Consider the following 14,362-nt stretch of genomic DNA (forward strand, 5'->3'; position numbering starts at 1 on the left):
GACAAACTTTAAAACCTCAGCTTTTGGGAAAAGAACTCACTATTTGATAAAAAGTGCTGGGAAAATTGGAAATTAATATGGTAGAAACTAGGCATTGACCCACTACCTAATACCTATATCAAGATAAAGTTGACAGAGACATAAAGAGTGATATTGTAAGAAAAATAGAAGAACAAGGGATAGTTTCCTCTCAGATCTATGGATAAGGACAAAATTTATGACCAAAGAAGAACTGGAGTACATTATTAAATACAAAATAGATAATTTTGATTATAGTAAATTTAAAAGGTTTTGTACAAGCAAAACCAATGCAGGCTAGATTAGAAGAGAAGCAATAAATGAGGGGGGGATTACATTCAACAGTTCTGATAAAGCCCTCATTTCTAAAATATTTTGAGAATTGACTCAAATTTACAAGAATTCATGTCATTCTCCAATTGATAAATGGTCAAAGGATTTGAAGAGATAATTTTCAAGTGAAGAAATTAAAATCATTTCTAGCGATATGAAAAAATGCTCTAAATCACTATTGATCAGAAAAATGCAAATTAAGATAACTACACAACTCTCAGATGGGCTAAGATGACATGAAAAAGAATGTTGGAAGGGATGTGGGAAAACTGGGACACTGATACATTGTTAGTGAAGGTGTGAACTGATTTAACCATTCAAGAGAGCAATTTGGAACTAATTCCAAAAGGCTGTCACACTGTACGTACCCTTTGATCCAGCACTGTTTCTATTTGGCCTGTATCCCAAAAAGATCATACAGAAGGAAAAGGAATTCATATGGGCAAAAATGTTTGTGGCAGCCCTTTTTGTAATGGCTAGAAATTGGAAACTGAGGGGATGCCCATCAATTGGAGAATGGCTGAATAAGTTTTGGTATATGAATGTTATAGCATATTATTGTTCTATAAGAAATGACCAGTAGGATGATTTCAGAGAGGCTTAGAGACACTTATATGAACTGATGCTGAGTGAAATGAGTAAAATAGGACATCATTATACATGACAACAAGATAATACAATGATCAATTCTGATGGATGTGGCTCTCTTCAACAATGAAATGATTCAGGCCAGGATCAATGATCTTGTAATGAAAAGAGCCATCTCCCAGAGAGAGGACTGTGGGAACTGAGGGTGGACCACAACACAGCATCTTCACTATTTTTGTGTTTGCGCGCATTTTGTTTTCTTTCTCATTTTTTCCCTTTTAGATCTGATTTTTGTGATGATATTTGTGATATCTGTAGAAATGTATATAGAAGAACTGCACATGTTTAACATACATTGGATACTTGCCATCTACGGGAGAGAATAGGGGGAAGGAAGGAGAAAAAATTAAAACACAAGGTTTTCCAAGGGTGATTGTAGAAAGTTATCCATACATATATTTTGAAAATAAAATGTTCTAATTTAAAAAGTGGATTTTGAAAAATATCTCTACATATAATTGGGAAATTATGTCTATATGGGACCTTTTTTCCTCCTTCTCTGATCTATTTTGGGTATAGTGAAATAGATAGTTCAAAGCATATGCACTGTTTAGTAACTTTTTTGCACAATTCCAAGTTAATTTCCAAAACTGTTGTGCCCATTCATAGGTAAATTGTATTATAACAATATAATTTTCCTCTACACTGATATATTATAGTTTGTTTAGAAAACTTGGCAAATTTTTGTTTTTTTTTCCCAGGTTACTTTTACCTTCTGAATCCAATTCTCCCTGTGCAACAAGAGAACTTGTTCAGTTCTGCACACATATATTGTATCTAGGATATACCATAACATATTTAACATGTATAAGACTACTTGCCATCTAGGGGCGGGGTGGAGAGATGGAAGGGAAAAGTCAGAACAGAAATGAGTGCAAGGGGTAATATTATAAAAAATTACCCAGGCATATGTTCTGTCAATAAAAAGTTATTAAAAATAAAGAAAACTTTGCAATTGCAAATAATTTTGCTATACATTTTTTAACAATTTGGAGGGGGATTACTTTTATAATATTTTCTAAGTATGCTTAGCATACACACATGCTATTTTAAATCTGGGGTGTAGGGTATGTTCAGAGGAGACCAGTACCTCTGATGTATGGGTCATCAAATCCTTTCCAGGACTACTTTTGACTTTGGTATCTACTGATCAACTGGTAACTCTCACCTGTGGCTCTAAGAAGCTGTACCATGTGCAACAGTCATACCCTTGTAAACCATTTTGGATGATGAGCTAAACTGCGCTGAAGATAATAAAGTATTTTTAAAACTGTCTATGAGTTATAGGGTTATCTACCCACAAAGGGATTAGGTGAATGAGAAATATTTGTTCCAGTGGTAATGAAGGCAGTTGAAGTAGGTGCTATAGAGCAATCTTAGTTAGAAATCAAAGACATCAAGGTCATCCACTACATCTTGAGCCATCCCCCGTTATTCTGACTCTATTCTAACATTGCACTGTGATGACTCAGGAAGAGAGCATGAGACCAATGACTTCCTGCAGCCCTGCCTCATTTAAATCGAATTTATGCCTGAATCAAAAGGCATCACCCATACCATTTTACCATTTTTACCTCTCTCCAAATCCTGTGGTGACAGGCAAGTGATGAAGCAACAAGTGCAGACATACTAGGAGCTGAAGTCACAACTCTGAACCCAGGCAGCTCAGGCCATAGGATCATCTTCTCACTGGAAACAGCAGTGGGATTCAGCAGCCCCCTGGGTTTCTGAGCAGCCTGTTAAAGATCCCACTGCTCACCCCGTGGTGTGAAGAAGGGGTTAAAAAAGATGCACTAAAATTGTCTGCTTACCGACCCTGACCTGTATACCACAGCAGGTAAGGATCCCACCTTGTAGCTGAAGCACAAAAACAAATGCACAAAAACTTCTGCAAAGGGGATCCCACTCACTATTGGTACATGGAATGTGTGTGCCCACTTATAGACAACACAAAATCCAGTAGACCTGAAAGACGAACAGCTGTTCTGGTAAGAGAACTCAGCAATTATGACATTAAAACAGCAGCCCTGTGTGAAACAAGTCTGGTAAATGGGGGCCAGTTTACTGAAGTCAGAGTGAGACACCCATTTTCCTAGAGTGGCCATAGTGAAGGGGAACACTATGAAGCAGGAGTAGATTTTACAACCAAAACTAATCTATAGACAACAAGCTTATATGCATACAGGAACTACAGACTCAAGAAAATATTTTTGCCTTTGGCCGGAAATTACTCCACCATCATGATCAGTATCCATGATTCCACCATGATGAACCTTGATGAGTTTGAATAAAAATTTTATGAAGACCTGAAGACTCAAGCTTGTAATTCTGATTGAGTTTAATGCAAGAGTAGGCTCAGACATCCACAGCAGGGAGCCTTTAGGAGAAACAAAGCTGAAAATAGCAAAAGCAAGGGTCACTTACTCCTTGTGCATCCCACGACTTTCTCATCACCAGTATTGTCTTCTGTTTACCTAAACACATTAAAACTTTGTGGTTGCACACTTCCAGCAATAACTAGCCGTTTAATAGGCTTTGTTATTGTAGGAAGAGACAAACGAAATGTGAAAGTGATAAAGGCAGTATGTGGCACAAATACTGGACTTCTCCAAGCTAAATATTAGCATTCAACAAAAGCAGCAGCTCCAAAGCAAATGACTACCAAAATAATCATTGTCAATAGATTCGAGCACTTCTCTGAGTGGAAACAGTTCATTGCTAATTTGAAAGTTGATTCAACTGTCAATAGTGGAGCAGAAAAGAAGTGGGCAGCTTTCAGAAATTTGATGTATACCAATGCACTTATTCATTTGGGTCAGAATACTCACAAGCATTAAGACTGACTTGATGAAAATGATTGGGAAATTCAGAACCTCCTAGATGAAAAGCAACAATTCCACAGGGTATACCCACAAGAACGTTTATTTATCTTTAAGAAGGCAGCATTTAACTCATCAAAAGCAACAAGTACAAGTAAATCTTGGAGATATGTGGTATCCTTGAAAATAAGGCAGTAAGAAGGTAGATAAAATTTCATTTTCTACTGATAATTATAATTCAAAGCACTTTTGTGATATCTTGAAGGCTATTTATTGCCCAAAGTCATGGTTCACCTGAACAGTAGTTCAGTGTACATACCCACATTGATTAATGTAAGGACATGATCCTAGAGAATGGGCTGAATACTTTCATAGAGAACTCAACAAATCATCACCAATCAAGCTTAAGTCCATCTCTCTCTAGAAAAATTTCCACCTGAAGAAAAGGTTTTGAATGCTATTGAATGCTTCTCTCCTGTGGCAAAGCACCTGATGGCGACTCTATTCCAGATGAAATTTACAAGTTGGAGGGTCCATTGTTCAGAAAAATGACTGTAATCTTCTGGGTTATATGGCAAGAGGATATTATTTCTCAGAAGTTCAAGAATGCTTTCATTATTCATCTCTATAAGATAAAGTGACCTGTGGTCCCAGTACAATTATGGAGAGGAGGTGTTTTTCTCTTAGTTATTGCTGGCAAAATTCTTGTCAGAGTCCTCTTCAATAGGCTGATCCTTCACCCAGAAGATCTGCCTGTGAGTCAGTGGGGCTTCAGAAAGAGCTAAGGAGTGTTCACAAATGGTGTTTGCTGCCTGAAGACTTCAGAAGTAATGCCAGAAGCAGAAAAGAAGTCCATGCATAATATTTTTCAATCTGACCAAGACTTTGATACAGTTTTGAGGACTTATGGAAAAATCATATTAAAATTTGGTTGTTCAAAGAAATTCTTCAGTATTTTACATCAATTTCTTGACAGCAAAATTGCCTGGATTCTGGATACTAGATGATACTCCTGTATTTTCCCAGTCACAATAGAGTTACACAAGACTGTGTGCTTGCTCCCATGCTTTTTTAGCATAATGTTTTAAAACATGTTGCCAAATGCCTTTAAGCAGCCTCAAGGCCACCTCCCACACTGATGGTAAATTATTCAACTTGAAAAAGCTACAAACCAAGACTAAAGTGGAGGGAATATTGGTGCGACATTTCTTTTTTCTTGTCTGTTTCTTTGTAGATGACTGTGCACTCAATACAGCCTCTAAAAGCTGACATGCAGCAAAGTATGATTTAATTATCTGCTCCTTGTGCTAATTTTGGCCTAACACCACAAAAAAAAAAAAAAAAAAAAAAAACAGATGCTCCACCATCCCACACCACACCATCCATACATGGAATCATCAGTTATAGCAAATGGAAAATCTTTGAATATTATGAATAAATTTGCTTACTTTGGCATTGAACTTCCCAGAGATGTACACACTGTTAATGAGGATGATGCATCCATTGCCAGAGCTGACTCATGCTTTGGGAAGTTCCAAAGGAAAGTGTGGGAGAAAAGATGTATTAGACTGACTACTAAAGAAAGTCTACAAAACTTTGTGCTGACTTCATTGTTGTATGCCTGTGAAACCAGGACTATGTGCCATTGCCATGCAAAGAAATTAAATTGCTTCCAATTATCTTAGGAAGATTCTGAAGATCACCTGACAGGACAAGATATCAAACACCCAGGTTCTTTCTCAAACTAACTTGCCAAGCATTCTATTCTATTGCAGAGAGTGTAACTCCAGTGGGCTGACAGCGTTGTTTGAATACCGAATAACTGCTTGCCTAAAACACTATTTAATAGAGAACTCACACAAAACAAACACTCACATGATTGTTATAACAAGTAATATAAGGACACTCTTGAGGTCTCGCTTAAGAACTTTAGAATCCACTGTACGACACGGGAGACACTGGCACAGGACCACCCAGCATGGCATGCCTCTATGAGCAAAGCAGAAATGAATTCACTCAGAAGAAAGGTAAGATGGGAGGTGAAGATCATTGGGTGATTAATTTTGCAGGCAGACGCATATATTGATAATAGGTTACTCTCATCTAGAGAGAAATAGGAAACAGAACAGGAATTTAGAAAAACAGATCACAAGAATGGCAGTGACAAGAGACTTCAGTTATCTGGACATCTGGATCTCTGCCAAAAGAAAAAGCAGCTAAGAAGTGATTCTCTCTTCTCTATTCATTTCTTCTCTCTCCCTCTCTTTCTTTTTCTCTTTGTCTGTCTTTCTCCTCTGTCTCTGTCTGTCTCTCTCTTTATCTCTTTTTCTCTCTTTCCTCTTTGTCTCTCTGTATCTCTCTATGTCTTGCCATCCCTGTCTCTGTCTCTCTGTCTCTCTGTGTGTGTATGTGTGTCTTCTCTCTCTCTCTCTTTCTTTTTCTTTCTCTCTCTCTCTCTCTTTCTCTCTTTTTTTCTCTCTCTCTTTCTCTCTCTCTCTGTGTCTGTCTCTGTCTATCTCTGAATCTGTCTCTCTCTCTCTCACACACACACACACATACAAAACACACACACATGTTTTGCCTAAATAGTTTCTTTTGAATTATGTATTTTTTCCTTTTGGAACAATATTTCATTACTATTATCAACTCAACAAGTTGTGGAGTAGTATTGAGTAGTACATGAGTAGTATTACCACATCTCATTGAACTTACCATGAAATTTTCAAAATTTCTACTTTTACTTCTCTCCTATCATGTACTACCGTGTATTTGTGTATCTTCATACACCTTTCCCATAAAAAATAGTAGACCCCTTGAGGACAGAAATTAATTTTTTAATTTGTATATCCCTACTGCCTTAGTGTCTTACATAAAATAGGCAGTTAATAAATATTTATTAAATTGAATGGCAATGATAGAGTGTATGTAATGCTTTCTGTAGTCATACAGCACTAAACAAATATGAGATATTGTTATAAATAGTAACCTTCTATTAACAAGAACATCCTATTCTCTGACAATGCCCAATTATACAGAATTAACTATGTTAGGAATCATAAGCAGCAGCTGTTGCCCTCAGCTATACAAATTTATTTTCATTTGTCTTTCCAGTGAACATTTATGAAAACGCTAGTAAGACCCTCTGATTCATTAAAATTGTATTTGATAACTCCTTAATAACTGATGATACCTTTAACATGAGAGAAATTTCCCCCCTGAAAAGAAAACAATAGTGAAAATTAAGTACCAAATAAATATACATATGTTTCTACTGCTGTTTGATTCATTAGTCATGAGAATGTACTGAGGACATTACAATGGGTATCTTCATTCATGATTCTGTTTTTTTTTTTTTATTTCAGTTATTTTATTAATGATCTGATTTAAGGAGATAATATATAAACATTTTAGAATAATCAATTTTTTAAAAAAATTCTCCCAATTCTGATTTTTATGTTCCTTTTATTTTTAATTTAAAGAATAAAAGAAGAATTTCCATAACAACAAAAATGAAAAAGAGAGTCCTCTTATCTTTATCCTTTGTCACTGCAGAAGCAAAAGAAAGATCAAAAGGATAAGGAAACACCCTAAAAATAGTAAAGGACCCAATGAAACTATGGAATAAATAAATTCCAACTTGTTAGTTCACTTGGTAAGAATCTGGTGCTAATGAAGTCCTGAAAAATAGATCATTTCCTATAGAGCTTGTTAACTCTATTGTTAACATAGATTGTTTTCATCTATGTTTTCATTGTTTTCATAGGTCATATCTCTTGCCAGTTGACTAGACAGCAATGCATATCCTTAGTTATATGGGAGATTTGATAAGACCACAGAGAAACTAACAATTTTGAAACTAAAAATGACCCTAAAATTCATCTAGGACAAGTATCTCTTTCTAACAGATGAGAAAACTAAGATCCAGAGAGGTTCAGGGATAATATGTTGAGAGAGCTTGAATGGGCTTTCAGGAATCGATAATCCAAAATTTAGTGTAAGCGTCTACACTATAAAGATCAGTAAATAATACAAAAACTTCATTTGTTATTTTTAAGAAAATAATGGAAAAACTGTTAACAATGTAGATTAGATGTATGTAGAACACTTTTCTAAGAGTCACTTGTTAAGCAATTGACAATACACCTCTGTTTAGGGACTGATCCAAGATCACCTCACTATTTTGTGACAGAGTGAAGTCTAAATTTCATAAAGTTCTAATGCTCAGATTTTCAATCCTTGGTAGACTCTTATTAAATACTTATTGACAAAATTTTGCAAAATCCAAACTTTTTTAAAAAAAGAATAGACTTCTAAAAATAATAGAGTAAAATGAACAGAACCAAGAGAACAAAACATATAACAACAATACTACTTTAAGAACAACTTTGAGTAAATAAGACATTTTGACTATTATAAATACTCAACCACAAAGGACATATGAAAGAAAGCATTATTTAGATCCAAAGAAAGTTCTGTTGAGTAGAACTATGTATAAAAAGGTTTTACACACACACACATACATAGATACATATTTGGGCCTTATGGTAGCCATTTCTAGGGCAGGAAGGGGAAGAAAAATGTGGAACAAAGAAAGCTACATAATAACTTTATTATATATTTAAGAGGAATAGCAAGTTGTAAATAATAGCAGTTTCATGTACACTCTTTTTTTTTCTATTCTGTTATGTAAATGTTTGTTTGATTTTCTTAAGTTCAGAATAAAACATTTTTTTTTTTAAAAGCACCTACTGGCAAGGATCAGCTAGCAACATTATTTTCAAGGACAAAGAAACATGTTAGATAAAACTAAAGATTTCTAAAAACTAGTACCCAAATCTATTTATCCAGATCCTTGTCTTTCATTCAAATGACTTCAATATCACTTTCCAGGCATTAAGTGACCCTTTGAGGTAAGAGATTGGGGTGAGGAGAAAGGGTGAGATAACTCAGAAGTAAGGATAGCTATCAGATCATAAAAGGATCTCTCTCTCTCTCTCTCTCTCTGTATGTATATATATATATATATATATATACATATACATATATATATATGTATATGTATATATGCATATATATATTATATATTATTTATTATATATTTCATATTATATTTCTATTTTATATTATATTATCTCATTATATATATATATATATATTTCAGACTTTCTCTGTCTTTCTGTCTCTATATATATCTCTCTGCCTCTCTTTCTTGGTCTCTTTCTGGTGCTGTCTCTGTCTCTTTCTCTCTCTCTGTCTTTCAGTCTTTCTTTCTCTGTCTTTCTATTTCTATGTGTCTCTCTGTCTCTCTCTCCCTTTCAATCTCTGTCTCTCTCTGTATCTGTGTCTCTCTGTGTCCCTCTCTGTCTCTCTCTGTTCTCTCTCTGTGTCTCTCTTTGTCTCTGCCTCTCTGTTACACACACACACACACACACACACACACACACACACACACACGTAGAACTTTTAGGATCCTTGAGTTTGAAATATATAGGAATGTATAGAGAATCTAATGTTCCCAGAGAAAAGCCCATTTGAACCAAGACACAGGCCATTTCAATATTAGATTTAAAAGCACAACATGATAGGAACTCAGAAGTTGGGAACTAGAGTTGAGGGTGGGGAAATGGGGGACCCACACTCAGAAAACACTACCAAAATGTATAAATTCTATTAGCTGCTATTCTAGATTGGAATTATCCTTCAGACCTTCATTTCTTTGAAGCAGTTCATATCCCTGTAGCACTGAGAGAATGCAGACTATATTTGAGCAATTTTAAAATTCCATCCCCACCCCCACCAATCAAAATGCATATATAAAAATATATCATTTTCCTATAGGAATATATGTAAATTTATGCATGTGTTTAAAAGTAACAATATAGGAGAAAATTAGTTAATTTTTAGAAGTATTCTTCATTTTCCTTGCCATGGTGCCTCTTTATTCAAGTAAAATAAATAAATCTCACTATCCAGAGAGATTACTTTCCTGTAAATGATGGCTCACTAGAGCTTACTAATCTTCCCCTTTTCAGCAATATGACTTTCTTCCTCTTGCATCAATAATGTGATCACCCTTTACCTCCTTTTATGATTACACTGGCTATCTTTATCTTTCCGTATAACATTAATTTTGAATTCTGACACTGGCCCTGCATATTCAATTCCAAAATTCAAAAGGACACCGCAATTGAAAAGAGAGAGAGAGAGAGCTAGAGAAAATCTCTAGTATATATATAAAAATGAAGGTCATTCCCAAAGGCACAGTCTATCTCCCTTCCAATGAGAAAGTCAGAACCTGGATCATGGAGGGACTGAAAAGTGCCAAGCTGGTTCCTATCTAGTCTTCATGATCTAGTGATTAAAGCTCTGCACTTAAAACAGAGGCAACTCGAGTTTGATTATTAACTTAAATTCAAAGCTCTGCCTTAAGTTGCAATGGAACTTGGTTTCTCCTTTTAGGATGTAATCCTAAGGGCAATATTTCAAATGGAAAATAGGATGCTTATAGGTCATCAAGTCTATGTCTTTGAAGGAAAAAATAAAAGCATACTTGTTAGGAATCTGGAAAGGGAATCTTTGGTTCTTCCTCAGTAATTTAATAGTATATTTTCAATTTCTTTGGCATTAGTGTCACACTCTGAAATTATAAAATGTGATTCTCAAAGGAAGAATCTGATATTTTAATAAATGTCCCCATTGTGATACAATTTAATCATTCTGGATTCTTCAGTGAGTCAATGTAATGATGGCTAGAATCCAGTCTAGTTCTGAAACTATTTTAAATAGTCTTGTTCCCTATGTATATCATACTGAGCATGTTCCATTTTTTCATTATAAGTAATATCTCCTATGGGAAAAAATGCACCTGAAGCCTAGCAAAGTATAACTTCTCCCATCTACCCACTACCTCCACCAGAGTTACAGAATTACTATTAATGATTTAAAGTGATTTGAATAATTATAAGAATTTTAATTTGAGACTTCCTTTTTAATTAGAGACTACTTTTTTTTAAGTTCCTAAAGAGGTGAGAAGGGCTCTATTACATTTTGGAGGAAAGGAGGAAGTCAAGATTTTTTAATACCACTATCTAAACCTGAAGTTAGTAATTGGGACTTTCTTGAAGATAGTGAGTGGAATGGTCCTGATAACTTTAATACTACTCTAGAGGTCTGCTGGAGTGGTGGGAATGAAAGGGAATAGCCTCACTGAGAGCAGACCCCTAGCAGATCTATTACTAGATGCATTTGTTTTATTGTCTGAGGTGAAGGGGCCCAGAATGTGATTTATAATGTTTTTGGCAAGGGTCAGGTGGGAGGAGAAAAGGGAAGAAATCACCTGGGATTTGAAGTACTTAGCTCAGTTGTTTCTATTATGCTGGAAAAATATATAATCACAAGTGCTATAAACATTCTATAAATTTTAGTGGCCTGTCACAAATACCTAGTCACCCTTTTCCTATTTATCATTTCTGTTCCTACTATATCATTAGAGCTGTAATACAAGTAGTACTATGTTTTCTGACAAGCAGAGGAAAGTCTGGAGAACTTACCCTTTGGAGTGAAGGGACAATGATGATTCCACACTGAACAAAAGATTTATATTTTCCAATATTTGATCTTTCCCAATAAAAATAATTAAATTGGAGAATCAGAAAAAGCTGGGAGATTGGTAGGCTATTGCATAAGGTTGGCATGAAATTGTAATATTCTTATTCTTTTTGTGCCCACATTTTATAAATTGGAGAATTATAAGTTTGAGCTAATGAAGTCATAGTGAATCTTTTCTATGAAATGAATGTATCTGCTTCTATCAGTGAGATTAATTCTTAAGGATAGCATTTGCTATTCATGTGTTTGTGACAAATAACCCATTTTGAAAGATGAAGTCAGTAAAGGGAAATTATACTCCTTCAAGTATTTTTATAGTTTTGTATACAATTATAGTGGAGAAGATTACCTTATATTTCATTTAATCATCACTTAAAGAATAGACTGACTGTCTTGTTGAGAAAACTTAGTTTTGCAGAACAAATTCAAAATGGAAGAAAAAGATATTTTGGAATTCATACTATAAAATGTTATCTATGAATGGACTATTATACTGTTGCACTCTAATTCAAAGAGATATGGGCAATTTTATTCCATGATTTCTTCAAATATTATTTCCAGGCATTTGCCTGTAAGTAATTCGATGATTCTTAAATTCTCTGTCCTTTATCTGTTTTTATATAATTTTAATTGAACTAATTTGTATTTATTTCTATTTTTCAGTCTTTGACTTTATTTTAACATTTCTTGTCTTCTCCTGGAATCATTAATGTATTAGGTCCATTCTAATTTTTAAGGCACTGTTTCTTGAATAATGTATTGTACATCTTCTCTTGTTGTCAATTCAATTTTCAAATCTCTCGTGCAGGGGGACAATGCCAGGATGGTAGAGTGAATCCAGAATTTTTGACAAGCTCTTCCAACACATCCCCTCTAAAAGAACTTGTTGGGTTTTTTAGACAATTGGGATTAAATGACTCACCCAGGGTCACAAAGCTTATAAGTATCTGACTTCAAATATAGTCTCAAAACTCTATTCATTCTGCCACCTAGCTGCCCCCTGAAACAGTTTTTAAAAATGCGCCAAACTGAGTGAGTAAGCCAAACAAAATAATACAATAAATTATTTTTCCAGTTCAGGACAGTTCAGCAAGACAGAAAGAGAAAGCCATAAAGACCAGAGTTCAGACCAAAAAGTTAGTGACCAGATCTCTCCCTAGATGACCTTTTGTTGAAAGTCTTCAAAACTTATTGGTCCCCTGATTGAATTGGGAAAGCAGTAGAAGTACATAAAAGGCAGAAGTCCAAGAAAAACAACTACTCCCCACCACTTTCATCCTCAAATATTAGCAAATCCTACCTCTAACACAAAGTACAAAGCTAAGAAAGCATCTAGGAAAATGAACAAACAACAACAAGAACTTGATCATAAAAAGGCTACCATAGTGACTGGGAACTCTAGACAAAAATTCAGAAGAAAACAATGACTTGAAAACATCTATAAGCAAAAAAACAATGCAGATTGTACACAAGTCTAATAATAATTATTAGAAGTACTAAAGACAGATAAAAAGATCAGGAAATTATTTTAAAAATCAGAGTCATAAAAGAAAAATGGAAAAAAGTTAAAGCTGTTCAAGAAAATTATGAAAAAAAAAGAATTCACACTTTGGTAAAAGGGGCACAAAAATACTGAAGAAAATCACTTCTGCTCTTTGGTAAAGATATCATTGCTGAAGCCAGGTGAAGGTGACAATTTTTGCCTCTCCTGCTCCTGACTCACCACTGTTCACTCCTACCATGGAATAAGTCAATCAGAAAGCCACCTCATTGTCATGACATTCAAAGACACTTGTAAGACACCTGTGGAGCCCAAAGTGGCCATCCACTGGATCTGCATCACTCTCACTAGCCACAATGTGAAATCACTTGAGAAAGTGTGTGCTGAGATAAAGAAAATAACTTGAAAATCAAGGAACCTGTTGAATGCTCACTAAGACACTGTGAATTACAACTAGAAAAAATCTTTGCATTGAACATTCAAAGGTTTGGGATTGGCTCCAGATGACAATTCCAAATACCTTGTTGATTTGCACAGTCCTAAAATTGTTAAATAGATCACTTCTAGCAGTATTAAATCAGGTGCTGAAGTTGAAGTCATCATTACATATAATTAATCATCTTTTTAAAAATTGCAACTAAAAAATAAAAGTAAAGAAAATGTCTTAAAATGATAATTGGCCAAGTGGTTCAAAAAAAAAGAAAAAGAAAAGAAAAGAAAAGAAACAAAACATAAAAGAAGAAAACTCTTTAAAAATTAGAATTGTTCAAATTACTACTTACTCTATGAAACAGTAAGAAACAATGAAGCAGAGCCAAAAACTGAAGAAATAGAAAGAAATCTCAATTATTTCAAAAAATAACAAATGATTTAGAAAATAAATTGAGAAGAAATGATTTTAAAATTATTTTGCTACCTGAAAGCCATGATAAGAAGAGAGCCTAAATATCATACTTCAAAAAATAATCAAGAAAAATTGCTCATATATCTTAGAAAAAGAGAGAAAAACAGAAATTAAATTAACCCACTTATCATCTCCTAAAAGAAATACCCAAATGAAAACACCTTAGAATGTTATAATTAACATCTAAAGCTCCATGAGAATATACTGCTAGGAACCAAAAAGATAACATTTAAAAATCACGGAGCTACATTTGGGATGGCATACACACACACACAAAAAAAAAAATTAACAGCTACCAGAATAAAGGAGAAGAAGGCTTGGAAAATAACATTCCAGAAAACAAAAAGTAGGGTTACAACCAAAAATAACCTACTGAGGAAAAAACCATATGATCCTGCAGGAGGGAATAGAGAAGTTTCCAAATGAATGAAAAATTTGACACTAAACACAACATTCAACAGAAGCATTAAAATAGTGAACATAAATGAGAAAATCTAAGGTACTTTACAAGGATAAAATATTTACATTTCT

General features: G+C 34.5%; 1 pseudogene; it reads left to right on the plus strand.

Annotated features, from left to right (window-relative positions):
* The first annotated feature begins 13,201 nt into the window (after positions 1-13,201).
* On the plus strand, positions 13,202-13,543 carry LOC127545812 (40S ribosomal protein S20-like; annotated as a pseudogene).
* Positions 13,544-14,362: the final 819 nt, after the last annotated feature.

The sequence above is a fragment of the Antechinus flavipes genome, chromosome 1 (genome assembly GCF_016432865.1).
Source record: "Antechinus flavipes isolate AdamAnt ecotype Samford, QLD, Australia chromosome 1, AdamAnt_v2, whole genome shotgun sequence".
In the NCBI taxonomy this organism is placed as follows: domain Eukaryota; kingdom Metazoa; phylum Chordata; class Mammalia; order Dasyuromorphia; family Dasyuridae; genus Antechinus; species Antechinus flavipes.